The following is a 19,758-nucleotide window of genomic DNA, read 5'->3' as shown; positions in this document are numbered from 1 at the left end:
CAACGTCAAAGGGAAGTTATCTAATTGTCATAGGTGATGAAAAGCCTGGCAGCTTAATGAATTACCGACTTGAATAGTGCAATAGAAGACTGGGGGATACCTGCAAATATGTCTTTCTTAAAAATAATTTTAAAGATATGTATGGTCTGTAGCATAGTTTTCAGTTTGCTAGTAGGGATTAGGTTGTGGATTGTTTTTAAAGGCACACAGTTAGAAGTGGGCTGACTTTGCCACATTCTTAATGTAGGGGATAATAGTAAGGACAGGATTAAAAATGAACTCTAGATTGTAGTTGGCCATGGGTAAATCATGAGGAAGAATACAGATTCCAGATCAAATGTGTTTTTGGAAAGGCCTGGCACTGAGGAATGCAGTGTTCTTGGGATTTAATGTTAGAAGGGACTCTGAAATCCACTTCGATAATCTTTTGTGGCAGATGAGTAATGTGATAATGTCCTTATCTGCCAAAAGTTTTAATTATAATTCAGTGTTCTTGGCATGTTTGTAAACATAAATGTCTGCATCTTTGAAAATGAGACCTGAGGGCTTCCTATAGCAACTGGAAAAAGCAGAAACCAAAACAGAATCATGAGGGACATCACAAAGCATTGCTGTTTTGTCTGATTGCACAATCTTCACTACCGGTATCTGTAGGGGTAAAAGAACTAGGGCAAGGAAGTTCAAGCACCATTCCATTTTTAATATACTTGCCATAGTCCCCAAGTCATAGGCTGCTGATACATCTTGAAGAACAATGCACCCCATGCAGGGGAATATTTACCAAAAAGTCACACATTGCAGCAAAGCACTGTAGTGTGGCCTAAGGCCTGCTTTGCATGCATGTTATGTTAGCATGGCTTATTAGAAGTTTAAACGCCATTTTTACCCTTTGCCGCTGTTGCACATGACACTTCATATAGCCATTTTTGTAAGTTAGGTTTTGTGAATGTCTGCACATGAGAAAAGGCTTGTTTTCGACATCCCTAGACTTACATAGTCCCCTTAGTCTGAACAGTGAGTGCTGAAGCCGTCAAGGTTATCATAACATGGTAGCTGTTGTTCGCAATGATCGGCTAACGTTTTTTTTAGACACAACAAATGGCAGCTGTAAGCCAACTGAGATTCTGGTGCCTTTATTATGGCACAGTTGCCATGATTTCACACACTTCGTATATTTTCGATTTCAGGTGATGCCAAGAATTTTTGCTGATCCTGATGTGATTTACTCTTGCTGAAGCAAAGAGGTAATGGGTTCCCCTAAACAAGCCTAAGAAACCTTCTTTAGTTTGTAAAACATAGTTCCTAGATAGGGAGGGTGTTATAACTAGGCAATATACAACCTGTTTTCACCATCATTGTAATATGATTTCTCCCTTTGTGTTTTATGGAGTTGTAACAATGCTGACCATATTATTTCTAATCATATGTCTGCTTATGTTGGCAAATATACTGCACCTGAGAGGATGTCGTTAAAATAAATATTTTAACCTTACCTATGTCTCTTATATACTCCTGTTGTGGACTGGTATGAGAGTATAACGAAAGAGAGTTCTCACTTCTCACCATTCCTGAGTTGGTCCTAAGTCACAGTTTCTAGGTTGTCTAATCATTGGTTACTTTGCTATAGGACAAAGAGCTAATGTGACACTGATGCTAGCTGGTTAGGGTTTTCTAGGTACTGAGGTGAGTTTCTGGTACACCACAATTCACTGGTGTCCTGGGTCTCTGTGCACAGTTCTGTGTAGGAGCAGGATCCTTGCAACAACACACACAAGGCAGCAAATCAACTTGCTGTGCAGTGCCATGCTATGTGACAGGGAAAGAGCAGGAACACACTGTATTTAACATCATAGGCGGGATTCCTGTCTTTTCCCAGCGCTGGCGCACAATGTATATAGCACCAACGCAGGCAAGCTGGAACCCTTGCAGCATGGTGCAAGGGTTTATGTCCTAAGCAGGATTGTTTTTTGTGCAGGAAAGGACACCTTCCTGCACAAAAACAATGCAGCATTTTCCTTTTTATGTGTGCTTCAGAATGTAGCACACTTAGAAAGAGGAAATAGCAGGAATAAATAAAGATATTTCTCCTCGTTACACCTTCTCTTGGAAGGCATAGCATTCTGGCACATTCCCAGGTCTTCCAGAATTGGTCAATCGGGGAATGCTTCAGAATCCATGTGGTGAATTTGCGGTAACACTCACGATCCACCCATGATACGCCTGCTGCGTTGCATTACTCTGGATTCATCAAGTCACTCAGGTCCACACAAGGTTGCCTTGCGTCGCTTGAAAAATCAAGCTCAAGGGTTGCGTAACTTTTGCACCCCATTGCGTGGTGTGAAAATGACACAACTCTATGATAAATATGCCACCCAATATTGTCTGTTTGCCAGTTCTTTCTGTACTATAACCAGCGTGAAAATCAGATTATTAGTCTCTGCCATCGGCCAGTTTGCTGTTTACAGGTCTTTCCAGAGCTTTCCCTCCCCATGGGAGGTTAGACACTGGACAGATATTAGAGAGCTGGGTTGGATTTTTGAACTTGGGGTTGATTTGCCCAGTCATTATAACTTTCAGGAAAATTACTTTAACTAAGTAAGTATTGATCAAGTCTCACAAATTGGTTTTATAAATAGAGAGGTGCACAGTTCCTTAAGTAAATCTGAGGCCGGCCAGCACAGAGGTACTATAGAATCCAACTGAGCTAGAGATAATAGTTTGCCAAAATTTAGCAGTTGTATGTCGCATTCCACTGCCCGCAACACACAACAATCTAGTGTATTATTGTGCACTGAAGAAACATATTAGAGTTGCTGTAGTCCAATGAACGAGCCATTCAGTGAGGGTTAGTGTCACAGTTTATAGTGGCAGCAGCAGCAGCCTCAACTAAGCCGTGCATATGGAGCTGCCTTCGGAAACCAAGCAGCATACTCCCTATTCCCCGAGTGTACCATCTCCAAACGGTAACTGGCTGCATTCTAGCAATAGCGGCACAGGGCGTTTAGTCTTATCTTTTTAACAAGGGGATATTTCCCAGGCATAATCCTCCCTTGGTGGTCTTTCCTCACAGTTTTGTCAGCTAGTAATTAATGTATAGTACCCCACCCTCTTATTTAAGCTTTAACTACACTGGCACAGTATGTAGGTCATCTCTTGTTCCCGCTCAGCTCCCCTAGACTATCAGCCATCCCCCAAGAGAGGTATTTATCATCAAGGTAATTTATTGTGCATTATGGGCCCGATGTAGGACAACAAATACTGGCCGGTAACGGCCGATTTCGGTATTTGGTTTTTGATATGTAGGGGCCTTAAATTTTACAAAATCAGTAAATTTAACGATTCAGTAAATTTACCGATTCGGTACAATACCGAATCAGTAAATTTACCGAATCGGTAAATCTAGATGTAGGTGGCACTGAAAACAGTGCCACAGGCCCTTAAGAATTAGTTATTTACCACAAAATAATATTTTGTGGTAAATAACGAATTCCAGTGTACATGCACATCTGTGCATGCACACCTGTGTCATGTGACACACATACATGCCCTAAGGGCATGTATGTGTGCCACATGGTACACAAGCCAGAATCAGGGGTGCAACAGGGTGTCAAAGTGACACACTGTCCCCCTTGACAATTTGGTAATTTTACCAAATCGGTATTTACCAATTCGGAAATTGACATTGATTCCTAGGGGCCTCAAGGCCCCTAGGAATCAATGGCAATTATCGAATCAGTAAATACTGATTCTGTATTTACCGAATCATACCGATTCTGTCAAAATTACCGAATTATTTCCTACATCTCGTTTACCGAATCTAGAATACCGAATCGGTAAAATTCGGTATTCTAGAGTCGGTAAATGAGATTTACCTACATCGGGCACTATGTTTTTCTTTACTCCATTCATCAGCTATTCATCCACCCACAAATTCAGCTACCCAGTCCGTACAAATCCATCTCTCTTACTATACTCTCAATCATTGACCCATCTGCCCATCCTAGAATATTCATTAATTTACTAATCCGCCCTTATTCACACATTCATCCTCTCAACCCACCCATCCACTCCCAGCCATTCATCCGTCCATTTTAAAAATATCTAACATTTATCCATGAAGCACTTGCTATATATACCCATGCACCACTATTTTATCACCTAGCCTTACACTCAGGAGTATTTTTTTATCAACACTCTGGTCTATGTATTCTTTCATCCATCGACCTACTTAAATTCATACATTCACAAATGTTCACCCTGGTCTCTTCATACACAGAAACAACAAGTTATACCAATGTCTCCTGTTCTAAAGATACGGAAATATATGTGGCATACGAAGTGCATATGCCAGAGATATAGTGCAAGTAACTGACATAGCCAGATGTGCAATTTCAAACAAAAGCGTTTTCCTACACGGAGCAAGAATTTTAAACAAAAGACATACAGCACCTAGAAAAGGCCAATGTCCTTTACTTCAGCGTTTTATAGATTTATAAAAACTCATTCGGCTACCTCATCTTTGCAGAGTAATTTAGATATGGGAAAATATCTGTGAAATATATTGATTGCGGTATCGATCGAAAAGCCCAACTGCTGTTGCTCTCCTGTTTTACCATTTAAGCTCTGTCACATTTTGACATATGAGCCAGCTGTTACTGCTGCTTGATTCTACAATGAGATAATGTGAACGATGTAATGCCCGCTCCTCTGTCAGATTCTAGAATTTACAGTCTAATAGTGCCACTACTTAGCAGCTCCTTTAACCACTTGCACAATTAGACTTTGTTAAAAGATTGGCTGAAGCACAGGTAGATTTAGCACCCAGTTGCGTTATCTCTTGCACGAGGGAGATGCATGGTGAAGAGACACAATGTAAAATACCTTTTTTCTCTCATGCAAAGCTACCAACACGGGTTTGTCTGTTTCTTTAAAAATATGTTTTTCTTGATCTCTGGAGGAATTTGCATTTTAGTGCTATTCGCTGGGGGAATGTTCACTTGCTACTGTATCCATTTAAGCTCATAGGCAATAAATCAATGGGAGACAGGCAAAAGTCCACTCCATTCTAGTTACAGCTCTGTTATTTATTTGAAAATTCACGCTTTCAACAATTTATTGCGCTACGGAACCATCATTTTCCAAAACAATTACCTGATGCACTTGATTGAAATGGAAACAAACTCACCAGGCAAATATTTTCTAAACACTCATTAAATAACAATAAATGAAAGGCATTTGAAAGCCTTACAGAAAATCCATCTATGAAAAGGCACAAGCTTCAGTACACTCGAATGATGGAATAAAATGATTAGGGAAGTCACTACATTTACTTCGGATTAAACGGTGTGTAGGTATTGCGTGGAACAAGATATATAATAGAGATAAACTCTAGGCAGAATCTTTTTCCCAGGCATGGAAATTAGCAAATACATCACTGATTCTTAAGTACTACAGCCAATGGGGTATGAAAGTGTCAGGAGCTGTGTGAGCTGGAACAGGTATTGCACAATGTTCTACAGACCCTGTAAACATCACATATTACTTGAGGCTTTTGGGAAAGGGGCGGTCTGAAGTTCTATGGTCTGTGGGTAAAAAACCTGACGTTGGTCACCAAACACACAAGTCATTCTGCATCAAACTGACTTCCCTTGGTGATAGATCTTGCAATTGAGCTAATCGCCTCTTTGCTATTAATCTTTTCGAATTGGTCCTTTTCACAAATGTATTTGCTAACAGCCAAATCACAGAATAATTTATGTTGCAAGCATACACATCAGTAAACCTCCCCTGCCTTATTTTCTGGTATGTTCCATTGCAAGGTCGAGATTGCCGAACATAATGTTAACTTTTTGGTTTCAGTTTTCTAGACCTATTGGATTCAAGAACGATCTGTGGGGGTTGTATGACGTTGCAATGCAGGCCTTTACCACTCATGTCTTAACCGCGTAGTCTTTACCACGCATATACCATTACCACTCATGTCTTTAACATAAACATACATAGAAATACATTATATGAACCATTACCGAACATTCTGTTTCACACAGGCTTTCACAACTCAAAGCTTTATGGGGCAACTTTTATATATATACAGAATGCCAATAAATATGGATAAAATAAGTACAATTATGTCTATGTAGATGATATAATTATAATGTGAGATATATTTTTTGAAACGTTTTAATGAAAAAAAATAATTTGCGAAGTGCTTTCCCACTCAACAGAGGAAAAGACAATGCATCACATTGCAAGTCAACGCAATGCATCATGCCCCTATGCAAATTTTTTTATGATGATACTCCATACAACACAATACAAAACAATGAAACACTACGCAATTTATTTAAACATAATTATGCATCAATACAACACAACATAAAATATCACAACCTGTCACTAACAGTTTCCAACAATAAATATAAAGGAAAGCAACACAACACAAAATGGCTCAAAGTTGTTGGAGAACAGTAAAATACATTCAGACTAGCTTTCATTTCTACATAAGCAAACAGCTGCCCTCAATTAAGATGGCTGACAAAGTCTTTGAAGAAGGTTAAAATCAGTCAAGGCGTCATTGAGGTGTAGCACGTCACACCGGGATTGAATCTTATGATAAAGTTGAGTGTGATCGGCGTATAGATGATACTTGATTTCTGCATGCTTAAGAATGAGGGTGAGGGGTTCAATAAAGAGGTTGAAAAGAGAGGGAGAGAGAATAGGGCCCTGGGGAACACCCTACAAGACAGGCACTGGTTTAGAAAGACAGCTGTAAATTTTAATTTGCTGGGTTCTGTGTTGGAAAAAGAAGGAGAACCATTTGAGAACTGAACCGTTAAGGCCAAAACGATCTTTACGAGTGTTATGTAAAGTAGAGTGGTTCACAGTATCGAAAGCAGAAGAGAGATCAAGAAGTGAGGACTCGCCCTTGTTGAGTGATGGATATCATCAATTATATTGAGCATGGCCGTTTCTTTACTACAGCCCTTTCTGAAACCTGATTGCAAAGAGTCTAACAGATTGAATATGTCAATGTGTTTGTCTAATTGGCGCAGAGCACATTTTTCAAGGGCTTTAGAGAGAAGAGGAAGGTTGGAGATAGGCAGAAGATTATTTAGGTTATAAGGGTCGGCAGCAGGATTTTTGAGGATTGGAGTTATTTGTTCAAGTTGGAGGGAAACAGGGACACAACCCGTGGCAAAGGAGGAGTTGATGATAGAGGTCCAGAAAGGGGCAATGATGAGTTTTATATCTTGGACAAGGTTGGCAGGGAGAGGGTCTCTGAAGTGAGAGGATGGTTTAAGTCTTGCAATGACAGTGAGGACTTCAGGCTCAGTAACTGGATGGAAGTGATGCCAACAAGCATTATTTTTTTTCTCAAGTTTGGTGGGGTCGGATTCAGGAAGAGAAAATACTAGAGGCAGAGATGAAGGGTTGTGAGGAAGTGTTAAGAGGGCCCGGGAATTGGAGAAAAAGGCTCGGGGGAGTAGCGGGCAATGTGGATGGGGAGTTAAGATGAAGGAGTGATCGATTTTGGAGATTTTTTCTGAGCATTAGTTAGCAATTTCTTCACATCTCTCAATAGTGTCCGTCACCTTGAGGGGGCAGAGGTGGTTTGGTTTTTAATAATTCTGAATAGTTCCTATGGTCTATTTTTGGCAAGTCCAGTTGTGAGCGGAAGAATGCAGCCTTAGATTAAGGATATGCTTTTTGTAATTTAACCTAGCCGATCTGAGGAGAGCGAGATTTGGGGGGATGGGTTTTGTCTCCGAATGCGTTCAGTCGACCTAAGGGCGTTCCTCTCATTGTTGAGATCCGTATTAAACGAAGATTTGGAGGAGGTGTTTTTCTGAAGTTTAAGTTTAGTTGGAGCAATTTGGTCAGAGACAACCGTGATGGATTTATTAAAATGCTCAGTGAGGCAATTAGCATTTTGGGAAGGAGGAGGAAGTTGAAGTTGCACTTTGACTTCAGTCTCAAGTTCACTATTCAATTTCTTCTGTTTTATGATTTTGGGGGGAGGGGGTAGCATCTTGTTAGAAATCATGAAAAGGATGAGATGATGGTCAGACCAGTCGATTGGTATGATGGATGAAAGGGAGGCCAAATCAGTGCTTGTAATCATAGCATCCAGAGTGGCGCCTTTTGTGTGAGTAGGCGAATTGCAGAGTTGTTTCAGGTCATTAATATCAAGTAGATACGTAAGGAGGTTAACCATAGGATATTCCTTTTTGTTCCAAGGGAGGTTAAGGTCCCCAAGGAAGAGGTTTTTAGAATTGGAAAGTGAGGATTGAGAAAGAAGGTCGGACAATTCTTCTACAAAGAGAAGTGAGTCACTAGGGGGGTGATAGATATTGTGAAGGTGAATTGTCTGGGCACCATGCACTCGAAGTTCCACTCCAAGGTATTCAAAAGTAAAATGAACGGAGGTCTGCAAAAGTGAGAGTTGGAGTTCATTTTTATAGATTATGGCAAGACCACCTCCAATTCTGCCAGGTCTATCTTTTCTGAGGTTGGAGTAGCCAGGGGTAGAGAGCAGGTCAAAAATGGAAGAAGAGTGATCATTGAGCCAAGTTGCCATTAGAAATGGTTTCACTAAGGGTTCTTTCCGATATTTCAATTGCATGACAAGCAGCAGAGCGGCAGTTAACCAGCATGCAGGTAAGGGGTTTAGGATTGGTTTTGGGAGGGGGGATAGAATGGATAGTGGTAAGTTGTGGAGGCAGCCTGGGAGAAGCTGAGGATGTTGACATACTGTTAGTTCCAAGGATCACAGGGATAGATGCATAGGGACAGGACAGTCTGTAATCAGAGAGTTATGGGGGAAAGAGTGACCGAGGACACAGAGATCAGGTGAGGGGAGATGGCTTGAGGTGTGGGATGTACTATCTGTATCGTTGCAGAGGGGGGTAGTTTTTCATTGTTGGTAGAATGAGGTGCTGGTTTGGACAGAGCCCAGGGAAAAAGAATGGTTGGGGTGGTTAAGTGCGAAGAGGGAATTGACGTATTTCCTGAGTGATGTAAGTTCAAATGACGGGTTAGCGAGATGGAGTTCTTTGTTAAAAAGTGTCTGTGTTATAAGAGAGATAGGAACAGGGCAGGGAGGTGAGGGGAAAGGAGCATATTCTGAGATAGTTTGGATGGGAGGTCTGGAGTGAGGGTGGGAGCCCAGGATGATGAAATCAAACCATGTTAATATAGCTTACCAATATGTGCAATATATAAGATGATGATGCTAAACTTAAACATGATGTAGGTTTCATACCAATAGATGATGTACTGGTTAGCTGTGTTTCCTCCCATGCTTACAAGAATCGAAAATGTGAACATTATGTGTGCTGTAGAATAGCTTCCCTGTGTTTGAACAATGTAATAGGATAAGAGCTATGTCTAATAAAAGATGGTCACCTCTAGCTATAGGATGTGAGTCCAACAACGAACTGTACTGAACTGTATATTCAATAGATATTGAATGTTTTTAATGTTTATATGTTGCAAATAGTGCTTTGTAATTGCTTTTAGCCCTGAAGAAGTCCCAAGAAGGATGAAACGCGTTGGCACTCAATTGTGTAGTGATTTTAAAAAAGGACAAGTGATTTACAATAAAAGATTTACTATAACTACAATCAAGATATACAACTGTTTGATATTTTCATCTGGGAAGCTATTTTGTTTGTGTTATATTTCTTCATTTATTTGAATGAGTTGTACTAGGACAGTTACAAAGCAATACTTACTCTTCTCGGGTGCGGGTCAATTTGTAGTTTTGGATAACAGTGGTTTCCAGCCATCAATTTGGGATGCATGTGGGTCACATCCCAGACCTATCGCATTGAGGCTTAGTGCTAATCTAATAGGCATATTAAGTAGTGACGTTTGGTGCTGGACCATTTAAAGCTCTGACCCGGATCTTTTGGTAACATAATGTGACTTTGTGCCTGTCTTAGCACTCCTGGTGGAATGCTGTGTGGTGTGCTCCTGCTCTCAGCCTCTCCCACAGCCTCAGGCACTCCGAAACGGCATGGGCAGTCTCATTTTCTGCTTCTGATGTTATAAAACTGCACTATAATTGCAGATTGGCTAATTTGCGATTCCTTAATTTGTGAACTTGCAAGTACCGAACCTCTAATTGCGATTCTGGATTTGGAATTGCAAATTTTACCGAATCACTAAATGTTACAGATTTTTCTCGTTGGGAATCACAATTTGGGTTTTTGATACATCTGGCCCTAAGTCTTTGTGGAACTTTTCTTTTCCCTTGCCTCTCCTGTTGTCTCCTGGTCCCTACTATCATCATCAGAAGTAGTGCTTGGAGAAGATGGTGCAGTAGTACCTTTCCTTTTCTTTGCTGAAGATCTGGGAGCCAATGATTCTAAAAAAGAAAGTACAACTTTTTTCTCAGAAGGAAGCTCAGCCTCCTGTTCTGCTCCAATAGCAAACAAATGTATTATATTTGTCTGCAGCCGCTGTCCACTCTGGTGTATTTCCTGAAATTATTTTGTTCTACTTTACGGAAGGGTCAAATCCAATTCAACATTGCTACTCGTCGGCGTGGAACTAATTGCACGCCGCTTTACTGATAGACATGGTCCTGGACTTAGGTTGGGGGTGGTACTGTTGATACAGGAGTGTTGCTCTCAGCTTGCTAGCCGGATGCCATTGTGGCAGGCACCACATACCTGAAAAAGGTTGCGGTCAGCAAACTAGAGTTGGAAATCTGCTTTTTCTCTTCCCCACTAGCCACTTTCTTGGAAGTACCTTTCTCTGGGGCCATTTTGAAGCTGTCAGTTGACAGTGGCACTTAACTTCACAATTAACTGAAGAGATAACCGTGCTGTGTGGTCAGCTACACTTCACATCATGCACAGGCCTTTTGTATGGCAGTACTGTGGGTGATGTCACTTCTCTTGTGCACCTAAAAAAAACCAAGCAGGAAGAACATGAGCGAAATGTGGCATTGTTGCAGTTCAAGTAGTAGTTCTAAAAAAAATATCATTTAGTGAGGGTACTTAGCAATAATACACTTTAACTATTCATTCATAAAACCACATCATCATAAAATGTAATTGTGTGCAGTACACTCAGGAAGGATCAGAAAGAAGAAGAACAACATATAGATGTAACTTTTTGCTTTATGTGCATCATGTTGGAATTTGGCACTCAGGGAGGTACAGGTGACAATGGAATAATTTTAGACAATGGATGCTGCTATGCAGTGAGCCTATTTCAGTCATGGGGTTGATGCCCAGATGTTAGGAATATGGAAAATGTTGACCAACATTAAAAAAATTACAATACAATTTTTGAAGAAAAAATTAAAAAAAGATAAAATAAATAAAATGAAACTAACACATGTAAATTAAAATATCAAAATATATTTTGGGGAAAACATTTAAAACTAAATTTTTAAAAAACAATTACAATTAGAAAAATAAATATATATTTTTTTACATTAATTTATTAAACTGCTATCATTGTCAACCATGAATGCAAGCCTATGGCAAAGGGCCACACTGGCTAGATACACAAAATGGCTGCCAGCTATTGCCACATGGTCAACAACAACTAAAGGAGGCATGGCCACAAGCACAGAAGATGTGAAGGCATATGGAAAAAGCACGCTGGCTAGCTACACAAAATGGCCATCAGCCACATGGTCAGAACAACAACAATAAGCAAGGAGGCATGGCCACAGAGAAAACATGCAGGCCAATGGCAAAAGCATTCTGGCTTGCTACACAATATGGCCTCCAGCCACATGGTTAAAACATGGTTAAAACAACAAGCAGGACGCCTGGAAAACAGAGAACACATGCAGGCCTATGGTGGACACTGACTATACAAAATGACTCCTGGGCACATGGCATGGGGAACAACAAAGGCATATAGTGTCCTATGGCAAACGCATACACACCCACCCAAATACACACACACAATGGCCATAAAAAAGAGGCATGGTAACAAAGAAAACACAGCATTAATTCAGCAAAACCAAAAATTAAAATAAACAGGGCTAAAATGTTTACAACAACACACATCCTCAGAAAGCCATTACCCCACCTATACACTGAAGAATAGTGAAATACCACTAAAAAACACATTTTATATTTTCATCCAATGCCATCCATGGCATAAATGTTAAAAAACCAAAATTGGAACTGCACCACAACAGATCATAAAAGTCCAAGAAGGATTATTCACAGTGATTCAAGAATCATAATTCAATGAAGAAAGTCACTGCTAATGTAAGATGTACGTTGTTTCTCTTCTTTATTTTTCAATTCAAACAAAACCATCAGCCAATGTGTTTCGTCCTTTTTACATAGGACTTCTTCAGGGCTGGAAGTTAAAAGATATATATACAAAATATTTACAAAAGAATGCTATACATATCCAACAACATGTATATACACAAAACATGTATATTACATGGACAGAACATTCTAAAAATGATGAAGTATAATATTTCCATCAACATATATTGAAGTAATACATTAAAAGCCATACTCAAAGTAACATACAAAAAATACACCATAAACAATTTTATCAGAAAAACAAATAAAACTGACATACAAATGTCGAAAAGAGCAAAAGGAAGAAGAAGGAGCATGGAAAAAAGTCCAAGATTTGAGAGACAGCTAAAACCATGATGTAAGCAATGGGGAGTGTATTGGGACGGTGGTTGAAAAAACGGAGTGCACCCCATTCCAGAACCATCAGTGAACCCTAAACACCAATATGAGAAACCCCAATGCAGGCACAAGAGGGACCTCCACTATTATTATGTGGCAACAGCCCATCCACTGGGTTGTGACCTAATTCCAAGAAATATCTTGCACCAAAATTGTGGCTTGGCATCTTTGGAAATCAAGCAAGAGGACCGTGACATACACATTCAGAGGTGCATCCACAATTTAATATAAATGTGCAAAAATCGTGCACTATACAGTTGTAATACCTACCTATTTCTAAGCTTCAGGCAAGTAATTCAAGTTGAACCTATTCAAATCATCCAGCATGATTCAATGCCAAATTATATAGGGGTTAGAGGAGCGCACAGTATGATAGCCATGAACCAATGATGAACTCGTAAGTACAAAGAGGACTAGCACATCAAGATGGAGACTATCCACCCTAGCGAGTACACCTGTGGAAGGGACAAAAATAAATTCCTTTAAAAAACTGTATACATGCGGGTCCGTGTGTGACTTAAAGAAAAAAGCAATATAAATCCCAAGTACATTAGAAACAATTCATCACAAAAAGTTTACAGTAAATGACCTGGGCCCAACAGTCACATGGAGGTATAACCTGCACATCAACAACTATGCTAGAAGGAAGCAACTTTCAAAACATCCACCTTTAGATGGGGATATATCTTAAAAAATGATGGCAATCATTTATAGGAGAATACAGTTGTATAATGCATGCCCATATTGCCCGACGTGATTGATCGAAACCAGGAAAACAGGCACTATCTCTGCAAACATAAACAAACAGTAATAAGTCATGCATGCAGCCTCCTCCAACAGTACACCACAAGTGTAAAGAAGCTTCCAATGTGTGTTAAACAAGTGTTCTGTCAATTGTGTTTCAGTACACAAATACACAATACTAACAATATGCATTTATTCACGTCTCCAAAAAGAAACTGTGCAAGAATTACACTTTCAAACATGTACCCCGTAACTTGGAACCTGAGTCATGCGGCACCCAACTTCAGTGACCATAACTTCATTGCAACTATATATCAACATGTACGCACCCAGGCAAACTCAAATTAGAATATGCAGGCATAACAAGGACCATTAGCGGAGGCTCATCCATCCCTAAAACAACGACAATAACAGTACTTACTTCAGGCGGAATGCCGCTCAATATGATTCATCCTTCAAAGCAACCTCAAACAAAACAAGCTCAGTTAGCAGTCCGTCTTTTACGTAAACGGACCGCACAACGTGATCACATGATGCGATCACCGGTGTAATGAAAAGCAAGCATTAACCTCAAGGTGAAGGGTCCTCCATATTGGACATGAGTCGGAAGTGGAAAAACGTATTGTCCATGCCGCTAAAAAACGTCAATGCATACGCAAAATCAAACAACGAAACCCACTAAAGTGTTAAAAACAAACCAGATCTAATTTAAACTCCACATTTTACCATTTGAGAAACATGCGCCTCATTCTATGTCGACTCCTACTGTAAAGCTCAACCACTTGGGAGATATAATATGAAACCAACAGGAACGAGGAACCAAACCACCAAATGTCCACACATATGTGTGTTGAGTAGCGCCACAGTTGAGAAGGCTAAGATATAATGTCAACCTCCTGAAGTAATAATGGTGTGTTATCCTAAAGAGACTTAAAACACAAATTGAAAAAAAAATGATGATCAAGAAGCAACATTGCTAGTGACGAACTAAGCGTATTGCAAATCAAAACAATCTCATAACTAGCCAAAAATAAACACTGATGTTTGGGAAGGTGAAGACTAATGCTAATGCATATCACGCACTGAATACATAAACATATAAGAAACCCTGGATAATGCCCATAGCTGGTATCTGTCAACCCACAGGTCAAATTTAAATTCTTTAAAAACTGTTCTATTTAAGAAAATCTCTGCAAGGTAATGAGAAGAGGCAACAGCAAAGGTAAAGAAATAGACAGCTTAAGTTGACAGCAAAAGATTCAGCAGAAATTCATGATTCGAACACTCAGGAAACCCAACACAGCAGTGATAGAGATCACTGGTACGAGTTGGCACAATATGAACACAAACTTGCAAACTTGGATAAATAGACCAACAAGGATTAATACAAAACCTAGTCCAACTTATTTAACAATGATCATCCATTTCCTTATGAAGACAGCTAAGCTAAACAAACGAATAGGGATGAACTAAAAATCCAACCTGACTTGTTATAATTGATAATGCATTTCATTGTCCGTATTGTGTCCCATTTCAGTACATCTTAGACGGCATATCCAAACAGCTTCCCTGCGGCGCAGGCCCAATTCCCGATTCCCACCCCGGGGATGCGCCGGGATATTGTTAATACCATCAAACCAGACTTTGCATTCACCACTATGCAGTTCCGCCATATGGTAAGTTATTGGATATTTCAAGTCATTGTTCTTGATCGCACGTATATGCTCTTGTATACATTGCTTAAGTGGTCTCACAGTACATCCAACATAAATCTTTTCACATTCACAGCACAATGCGTGTACCACGTACTTAGGCTTACAATTTATTAAGGGTTACATCTCATACTCCTTCATCATATTGTATCGAATGTCTTGATGTTATTTTTCCCAAAAGAGCAAACATTGCAACTCTGACATGTAAAGAATCCATTGGGAGCTGGGGGGAGCCAAGTTTTATAGGTGAAACTCCTGGTATAACTGGGAGATAACAAGTTTCTCAGGGTTTACCCCTACGGAGAGTGACTTTTGCGATAGGTGTAATATATTCCTTCATACTAGGTATATCATACAACAGTCCCAATGTGTCTTGAACATTTGAAAATTATTTTGCTGTTGCCGGTATATTGTGTAACAAAGACCAGAGGTGAATTTGAGACCTTATTATTGCCTCTGTCTGTTTTTTTTTACTAGTGAACTTGTTCTAGTGACTATTTGAATTATTTGGTCAGCCTTTCGAAGAATCTCTTCCCTATAACCACGGAGTCTGAACCTGTTTTTAGTGTCAAGAATGTTCTCCCTGAATGTCATTTCAGAGCTACAGTTCCGGGGGACACATACAATTTCACCAAATGGCATGTTCCTGATCACAGACTTAGGGTGAGTACTAGTTGCATGCAAAGTACTGTTGAATGCTGTGTGTTTACGAAAAATGTTACTTTGTATGGTGTTACTTTCAATATAGAATAAGAGTTCCAGGAATTCGATTCTCGTATGGCTGTACTTGTTTGTTAAATGCACATTATAGGGATTGCCAGTGAGAAAGAAGTGAAACTCAAAAAGTTGACTAGATGTACCCATCCACAGAAAAATTATATCATCTATATACCTCCCCCAGAAGACAACCATATCCATCCAGAGGAGGCATATTTGCCCCAGGTATGCTCCCTCTCCCACCAGCCCATGAATAGGCTGGTGGGAGCAAACCTGGAGCCCCTGGCGGTCCACTGTATTTGATGATACCAGGTTCCATCATGTAAGAAGAAATTTTGGGATAATACTGCCATCATGCCGAAGTGTTTCTGTATACATGAATATAATCCAGTGACATCCATGGTCATGAACATTAAATCGTCTGACCATGTCAGACTTTCAAACTTTTGAAGGATATCTCTGGTGTTGTGTATATAAGCATGAAGATTGATCACAAAAGATTGTAGAAATTTGTCAACATATTGGGAGAGTTGTTCGGTCGGCGAGTCAATGCCCAATATAATTGGGCTTCCAGGCGGGAAAATCCCATCCTTGTGGATCTTCGGGAGGATGTATATGCAGGGAGCTAACAGGTTACTGACAATAAAGTAACCATATTCTTCGTTGGAGAGTAGACCACTTTTGTGCCAATCATGGAGTCTAGTGTTAATGTGGGTGACAAGGGAGGCAATGGGATTGGTGGCAACTGACTCATAACAATTCGTATCCCCAAGTTGTCTATTGATTTCATTAATGTAGTCACAAGTGTTCATCACTACCACATTGCCTCCCCAGTCAGCCTCTCTGATGATAATGGAATCGCCCCTGCTCAGATTGTTTAACGCGATCCTTTCTGCTTTAGTCAGATTCTGGCTGTGATTATCCTGTCTTCTTGGACCATCCGTTAAAGCATGGTTATTGTTAATCACTTTCTCCTTGAATAGATCGATGTTAACATGTGTGTTACTTGGCGTGCATTTAGACCAGAACTTGAGCCCACTATTAATCTGCACATCCTCCATAATATCAAGATGCTGTCTAAGCTGTTGTATAGAGATATGTTCATCCCCAGGGATATACAAAACCATTTGTAAATCCTGTAAATCAGAAATAGTGTGTGTCACAGTGTGTGCAGGTGTCATAATATGTAATGGTGTGGTTTACTTCTTGTGGGCACTTATAACTTCGAACTTTTGTCTGTCTGTATACCAGAATGGGTGGCGGCTGTTAAACACAGAAGGTTAACAATGTTAGAGCATTAAAAGACAGCTAGCTTTATAATTAAAGATATAATTGGCGGACTGACATACGTAATGATGTGTTGCGGTCCCGAACAGGCAGCATGTGTGCTTTGGATTGGAATGCCTCTAAAAAAATTTTTTTTAAACTTAGTGAGGGTTATAAAGAGGGTTTTCCATCTTACACAATGTATGTATGGTTAAGGTAATTTGGTGGAATCTGTTGTGTGACACTGTATCACCAAGTCTTTTTTCTGAAACAATTGACTGGTAACATAACATCTAGACATTTGAATGGCTATGAGCTGAAGCTTTACAAATGAACTACGATAACTGTTATGTCGGATTAACCTTTGTATCTTTCAGATTGAAGACCTCTTGTCTGAAGGAGTGTTTTCCACGGGAATTCCGTGAGTTTGTTGAAATCTATTGTCTACCCCAACACAGTGGGCCCGATTCACAGAACGCACTTAAGACAAAATCCTAAACTTACTACTTTTGGTATTCACAGAAGTTAGGATTTTGTCTTAAGTCTGTCTTAAGACAGACTTAAGACAGACTTAAGTTAGGAGTTTGTCTTAAGTCTGTCTTAAGTCTGTCTTAAGACAAACTTAAGACAAAATCCTAACTTCTGTGAATACCAAAAGTAGTAAGTTTAGGATTTTTTCTTAAATTCGTTCTGTGAATCAGGCCCACTGTTTGCGCTTTAGGTGCGTATACCTGAGCTGGGGTATGTACGGTCCTGACGAATGCTGAGCGCAATGAGCTCGTGAAAGCAGAAACATGTTGACCACGTTGATTTTTGTAGGACACTTTGGTTCAAATTGACCCAACCATTAGTTGTCCGTTTTTCACTCTGTTGTTAGTGAAGGTTAACTGTCCCTTTATTAAAAAATTTAGTCAGGGAACAGTCACTTCTTTTAAATCATGTAATTCACATATGGGCACTAACTCACTTGCCTATGAAAAGAACCCAATGATGAAGCTGGTCACTGACTTTGTTGGTGCCTGAGGGTTCATTTTTCACAGTGTCTTTGACTAATTTCACCTGTTTTTCATTTGGTTGTGGTGACAAAACCTTTATCTCGGCTATTATTCTATCTGGTTACTCTTTTGTTGTTTGATATGAGTCATAATAGAACATACATTAGAGGGATTCGTATAGAAGAAGTCTTTTAATTTCAACAGGCGGGTGAATTTATACAAATCAATCGATCAAAAGTCAGCCGGATCTCCCCATTGGGAGGCACAGAAACCCAAGACACTGCATAAAACTTTACATTCTACTGCAGACAAATCTCGACATGACAGATTCCCAATAGTCAGTTTGTTTGGTGTAACCCTCTCATCCTCACCAGTGTCTAGGTCATTTTGGACCCTGTTGTTATCCCTAATAATGTGTCTTTCTTTCTTTCTTTCTTTCTTTCTTTCTTTCTTTCTTTCTTTCTTTCTTTCTTTCTTTCTTTCTTTCTTTCTTTCTTTCTTTCTTCCTTTCATTTTTTCTCGCCACCTTTTCCATAGCTCCTTGTCTTTGGTCTCTTTTTGTAGTCTTGTTGCCCGACCTTAACATTTTCATCTCCACTAAAAAATGTGACCGTCCCGGGGAGATTGTTAAAACAGCACCTCCATCTTGTGAGGTACTACTATCAATAGAGGAGAAAGGGCCTCTTATCGAGATTGAGTCCACAGTGTCCTCCCTAGTTCTTTTCCCATCGCCATTGTGCCTGATGTTATCAAATTATCTGGTGAAGATATAGATCAAACCCTCCATGTAATTGTTGTCATCGCGCTTAATATTTTAAAGTCTCTCAGATAAATTTGATTATTCTCGATGACCTTGTCATGAATATCGTAATTTTTCTTGGCCAAATCTTTTAGCTCAGATCATAGACAAATAGTTTAAAAAGTCACTGGAACAAGTACACTAGTAAAAAAAACAGACAGAGACAATAATGTTTCAAATTCACATCTGACCTTTGTTACACAATATACCGGCAACAGTAACAGACTTTTCAAAATTTTGAAGATACATTGGGAACTGTTGTATAATACACATAGTCTGTAGGAATATATTACACCTATACCAAATGTCACTTTCCGTAGGGGTAAAACCCAGAGAAACCTGTTATGTCTCAGTTATACTAGGAGTGTCACCAATAAAATCTGGCTCCCCACAGCTCCCAATGGATTCTTTACATATCAGAGTTGCAAAGTTTGCTCTTTTTTCGAAAAATAAAACCAAGACATTCAGATACAATATGTTGAAGGAGTAGGATGAGACACTTCATAAGTTGTAAGACTAAGTATGTGGTATACGTATTGGGCTGTGAATGTGAAAAGATTTATGTCGCAAGTACTGTGAGACCACTTAAGCAACGTATACAAGAGCATATACGTGTGATCAAGAACAATGACTTAAAATATTCAATGACTTACCACATGGGGGAACAGCATGGTGGTGAATGCAAAGTCTGTTTTCATGGAATTTACCATATCCTGGCACATCCCCGGGGTGGCAATAGGGAATTGGCCCTGCGCCACAAGGAAGCTGTTTGGATATGCTGTTTAAAATGTACTGAAATGATGAAACGCATGATAATTTATAGCAAGTCAGGATAG

This window comes from Lissotriton vulgaris, chromosome 8 (genome assembly GCF_964263255.1).
Source record: "Lissotriton vulgaris chromosome 8, aLisVul1.2, whole genome shotgun sequence".
Classification (NCBI taxonomy): domain Eukaryota; kingdom Metazoa; phylum Chordata; class Amphibia; order Caudata; family Salamandridae; genus Lissotriton; species Lissotriton vulgaris.
The sequence above is the reverse complement of the archived record's forward strand: the minus strand, read 5'-3'. Positions refer to the sequence as shown.